This window comes from Cervus canadensis, chromosome 1 (assembly GCF_019320065.1).
Source record: "Cervus canadensis isolate Bull #8, Minnesota chromosome 1, ASM1932006v1, whole genome shotgun sequence".
In the NCBI taxonomy this organism is placed as follows: domain Eukaryota; kingdom Metazoa; phylum Chordata; class Mammalia; order Artiodactyla; family Cervidae; genus Cervus; species Cervus canadensis.
In genome coordinates this window covers 22,833,533-22,839,532 of record NC_057386.1, presented here as the reverse complement: position 1 = coordinate 22,839,532, position 6,000 = coordinate 22,833,533, and positions in this window count along the sequence as shown.

Here is a 6,000-nt window from a genome sequence, read left to right as displayed (position 1 = left end):
TGCAATATGCATCTTACAAGTTGTCATTAAGTGGATGGCCTCAGTGATTTGATGCAACAGGCTTTGATTGGAGTATTGAGCTCTGAGAAAGGAAATTCTGCATCAATAGTCTCACGATGTGGAATATCACGTAGTACTCAATAAGACGTGTCATTGTGTTGATAGTGCATATGCTAAAAAGTACAGCAGCAGATGATAATGGCTTGACTCTCCAAAACGAGCTTTTCTTTAGGAATTTACAGCCACTCTCTGAAGCTTCTCAATGTCCTTGGAGGTGGAACATGGTATAACCTGAAATTACCACTAGAGAAATGGACTGGATCTATTTGATTTAATTTCTAATCTTCCAGATTATGGGAATCTCTTTATTTTCTCCTACATTTTCTATTTCTCGATTTCTTTATTATTTCATCCAGTTTCTCATTCACTTTCTTCTTTTCCAGTTTTCTTTTTTGCTTGTTTTATCCCTACTCCATCACCCTATCCTGTCATCACCACGCCCCCTATCCCACCCCTCCTTTCGGTAGAGCTCAGTCCTGTAGCCTGCAGAATAAAGAGGCTACCAACTCCTGGGATGTCATCTGCCTTCTGACTGGTTCTTTCTGGTGTCTGTATTTATAGTGATAACTTGACTTCTGCCACAGTGAGTGAAGAGAGGAGTTAATATCTCATGCCTTCAGATGATGAAGGAAATGGCAACCCACTCCAGTACTCTTGCCTGGAAAATCCCATGGACAGAGGAGCCTGGTGGGCTACAGTCCATGGGGTCGCGAAGAGTCTGACACGACTGAGTGACTTCACTTTCACTTTTCACTTTCATGCGCTGGAGAAGGAAATGGCAACCCACTCTAGTGTTCTTGCCTGGAGAATCCCAGGGACGGAGGAGCCTGGTGGGCTGCCATCTATGGGGTCGCACAGAGTTGGACACAACTGAAGCGACTTAGCAGCAGCAGCAGCAGCCTTCAGATAAATGTTTTCCGCATGTAACTTGGAAGCACTGCAAGTATTCCAGAATAGACAGGGCAGGGAAGAAATCTTTGGAGGTGGGCAGGGAAAATCTGCCTGCTGATTATTCCAGTTCATTATAGCCTGGTGCCAAGGAAGCCAAGGCCACTCTTTTCATCTCTTTAAAAGCAAGTTAGCTTCGTAGAGGAAAAACTCATCCTTGGAGACCAATGGCACCCATATCTTGGCCAGTCTCTCCTCAAATATGTCTTTAATGAGCAAGGAGGTTCAAATGAAAGATTATGGATGATTCACGCATCAAGCACCTCCCAGGGCTAGTTGTTGCAGGGAATGAATGCAGAAATGATAATAATTGCTAGCATATGTGAATCACCTATGATGTTGCAGGTGTTATAAACACAATATATATGAGCTCTTTGAATCCTCACAGCAACCTTGAAAGTGCTAATAGTGTTACCACTGTACAGATGAGGAAATTGAGGAGTGGAGAGGACAGGTGGTTTGCCTAAGGTCATAGTAGGCAAGTGGCAGATATGAACAGAGGACAGTCTGACTTTAGGGTCACTATTCTCTATCACCTTTTTGGTGGGGTCAAGATTGAGCTTTGGGATACATATTCTGCAATATGGATGAAGAGTAGCATGTAATAATGGGGATATTGGATACTGAGGGATCCTGAGGATCAAAAGCCATTTCAGTATCACTTCTTGACAAGGATAATGAGAACCCAAACCAGTGGTGACATTCAGGATTCAAAAGCCATTGTGAGCAGGTAAGATTGACCAGATGGGTGGATATTTGGAATGGGGATGAGGAAGGGTCCAAGATGAGTCCTACATTTTGAGTTTGGATTACAGGGCAACTGCAGTGTCTTTATAATGGTTACAATTTATTGAGCATATAACATCCTGCTTATAGATGCCATCTTATTTAAGCTTTGTAATTACCCTGTAAGGTGGGGATTATGATACCCAATTTACAGATGAGGAAACTGAGACTCATAGAGCTCTGTCCAGAGGCTTAGAGCTGGTAGGTGACTGAGCCAGAATTGGGACTCACATTTTTTTAATTTGTAAACTCATGCCACTTTCACTGAACTCTGTTGCATTACAAGGATTAAGGGGACAGGAAATAAACTGGTCTAACTGTTCAGATATTCAGGTGGAAATGGCGGACGGAGATATCAATAAGAGTCATCTACAGGAAGGAGAAAGTTGGAGCAGTGGGAGAATGAAACCCTGGGGACTCAGAGAGCAAGGAGAGGAAATGGGAAAAGGTAAGTGTGAAACTTTGGTGAATACCTGTGACTAGAAGGTGAAATGAAAGCAGCCAAAGAAAGAGGCAGAGAAACAATAGGAAAGATAGGAAGAAGACCAGGATAGGGCAATGCCAGGGAAGCTAGGTGCCCAAAGCAAGAGTAAGAGACCAATGCCACCCAATGCTGCAGACATAAGTTGATAAAGACAGAGCAGAGGTGAGAAGGAAAGAGGGCATTGATGCCCTTGAGAGAGTCACTGGTGCAAAGACAGACAGGCAAAGACATGAGATTTGATGAGGGAAAGGAAGAAGAAAAGATGAAATTGGAGAACACATCAGGGCTGAAGGAAGGTTTTTATTTGTTTGTTTTGTTTGTTTTTAGGATAGAGGAGACCAAGGATGTTAGCAGACAGAGGGAAAAGCTGAAGATGAAAAAGTCTGTGAGAGTGAAGATCTAAAAGGTGGTATGAGAGTGGGGATCATGAATTCTGTGAAAAGAGGAGGAACAATCCACCATTTAGAAGATAAGAAAAAGTAAAGTCTAAAAATTGGCACAGGGACTGCGAGTACCATCTTGTATATGAAAGAGCATGGTTTACACTGGTAGAAAATGCTGTTGGAAGCTTCAGAAGTCCAAGGATGTTTAGGACATTTTAAGAATACACATCTAGAAAGGAAAACATCAAAATGGACACTGACACAATCTGAAGGAAAGGAAAGAATTTATTTGGGGGACCCAAAGGTCATTACACACAGGATGTCCACTAAGGGAAGGGTATTTTCACCCAGATTCTTGCATTGAAATAATCAGCCATTGCTGGTGTTAATTTCTGACTCCAGGTAGTATGTCTGTTGGTGTTTGTGAATGTTGTTGAATCTGGACAGATTACATCAGTTCCTCTTAGTGTGCATCTTCCTCCAAGCATGTGTGGACCTGTGCCATGCAGGTTATTTCTCTTAGATTCCAAATAATAGCCTTTTCTCTCACCTTGAATCCCTCCTGCCCCTACCCTGAATTCTAAAACCTGTAGTGAATTGAGGGAGAAGAAAGGGCAGAAATAAAGGAAGCGCTTACGAAGCTTAAACTTTTGCTTTTTGAAATAACAAATGAAAAGAAGGTCAGTTCAACCTTTGTAAGGTTGCTTTCCTTCTATTATTAACCTTTAATTCCCTTAATCACCCCTAAAAGAAAGGGTTATTCCTTCCATAGTTTTCCAAAGTTATCATGTCTGCAAATATCTAGCCTATAAAATTAGCTTTGGCCCCACCTGCTTCTCATGCAGATTAACCCCACAGACTGCCTGTACATCCTACTCAGACAGTGCGCAGCCTCATCCGCTGCAGCTGACACTTTCTGTGTGCCCCCCACCCCCACCTCCACTTCAGATTCCCAAGAGAACCAATCAAAGCGAGAGAATGTCAGAGTCAGCAACCTCTGGTCTTTAGGGCTTCTGTTCAGCTCAGCAGTATCCATGGGGGACGTCTAATGTGGTCTAAGGGATAGGCAAAGAAGATTAAAAAAAAGCGATTGAGAAATACAGAGAAACAGAATAAGGGGAGTGATAGAAATATAAAGAACAAAGAAAGAAATGTTACCATTCTGATGGAGGGGGACCAACTATGATGGTTTCACAGAGCTGCTCAGTAATCCCTGGACTATAATTATCCCTCAGGTGTTCAGTTGTACAGGAGCTTTGGACCAGCACTAGAGAACCAGGATTTTAGTATCAGCACAGCCTCTGGTGAGCTGGGTGACCCTGGGCAGAGCACTAGGTCAGGTCCTCATTTTAAATTTGAATCACCTTGAAAATTCTTGAGTTTTAATAGTCCCTCATTCTGTTCTGAGCCTGGGCCTCACTGAGAACCTGTTTTGGAAATGTTCCCTGATATGATATGAGAACCTGTTTATTTTGTTGTATTAGTGCAAAGAATCTGGAAGTGTGAGCGGGGAGACCATCAAAGTGCATCATGTGCATAACAGGACCCTCCTAAATCGAAAGGTTAGCTAATTGGTAAAAATAAGGCTTCTGGCAAGTTGTGAAAACCCTGTATCTTAAGGCCACCAAGCGATGTGCCCAAGCAAGCATCTGTGTCCAGTTCCTCTGCCTCAAGGGTGCCGTGAGGCTTGGTTTCCAGGGTCTTGCCAAGCATGTCGTGAGCCTGGTTCTTGGCACCAGCTGGATGCATCATCTCTCCTTCCACGGTCCTTAATGAAGTGTGCAGCTCTTGTCCTCATTAGGCCCCAGCATCGTCAATAAAAGAGTCAATAAACCCGGTTGATGGGGTTGGGACCGAGGGGCTGAGATGCAGCAGCCGCACATTCACAGGGCAGACGTCAGCTCTGCCGCATGTCGTGACCCAGCATCCAGGGATCAATAACCAACTCGGAATAAAGCCCGAGAGCTGCCCTCTGCAGTCTCCTCTCCAGACCCATTTCACCTGGGGCTGAGCAGTGCCAGCCAGCTCCTGCTTCGCTTGCAGTTGTTCCCGCCCCATGCCATTCTGGGTGCCAGATGCTTTTGTTTTTTCCTGACTGAACCCTCCGAACACCCCATGGATGCATATTTAGTGAGTGCCCACCTGGCATGAGAACATGTAGATGGCATCTCCAAGCAGCCGAGAGGCAAGCATGGGCCCTATTTTCTGTGTCTTCTGTCTGCTGACAGTGTGGGAGGGGCCCCTGTGGACCAGGTGGTAGACTTTCTGCGTGTTGTGCTGTGGAGTCCATTTCAGCTGCTCTGCATCTCTTTAGATACCCTTATCTTATCTAATTACAAGGAATTTCAGATGAATTTCATGGCCTTTGCTCCAAAGAACCTCTTATCTGTGAGGGTCTTGTATTTTAACCTTGTCATGCTTTTGTTGTTAGCCTTTAAAGGAGAGATAGCTAAGAAAGGGATGCTAGGATCTTGCTGGAATTGGGTTTGGGGGGAGGGGAAGAAGAGGGAGGCAGACAGACCTGGGACTTGTGTATTCTGCTCCATCCCCCTGCCTGTGTGTGGAGACAGCTGGCTGCTTACTTCCATGACAGCCACATGGTACCCAGCCACACAAACAGGACCCGGGCAGCGACTCGTCTGCTGCCAACCTCTCCAGATCCTTTTGATATTTCCGACAGAGCAGTAAAAGACTCTTGACTATCACATTTTGCCTTGCCTCTCTCCACCTCCTCTAAGACTCCTCAGTGTGGTTTCCATGGCTACCCCCAATCAGATTTGGCTTCCTGCAAAATTGGATTTCAAAGAAGGACAAGGCTTCAAAGGAATTTGTCCATTTAACAGAATGTCATTAGGAGTGAGGCTGACTGTTGAACCAGGGTCCTCAGATGATTAAGGAGGGGCTGCGCTCATGTGTGGAGGCAGGTTTCTGTCTGAAATGAGGAAACTTGATGCAACATGACAATGGCGTATTGGAATCTGCCACTCACCGCACACTACCCAACTGTGCACCTCCCTCACTCCATCTCTCTACACCCAGAATGGATGTAGAATATCTTTGCCTTGAGTTTCTGCTGCTTCCCTTGGTATAAGTAAGCTATGACAGGCAGTGAGGCCTGATAGGATGTGCAATTACCAGGGTTTATTGCTTTTTATCAAACAACCCTTTAACTTGTAGCCTGTTTCAGCATTTGACAAATACCCTTGAAGAAGGGAGGGAGGTTGTCAAACTTCCTCCCACTGTTGAGAGGAAAGCAAGGCAAAGTGCTGGGGTTACATATAGGAGGGACTGTGCTCCCCTTGCTGTTTTTTTATAACAGTTATAGATTTAAGAAAAATT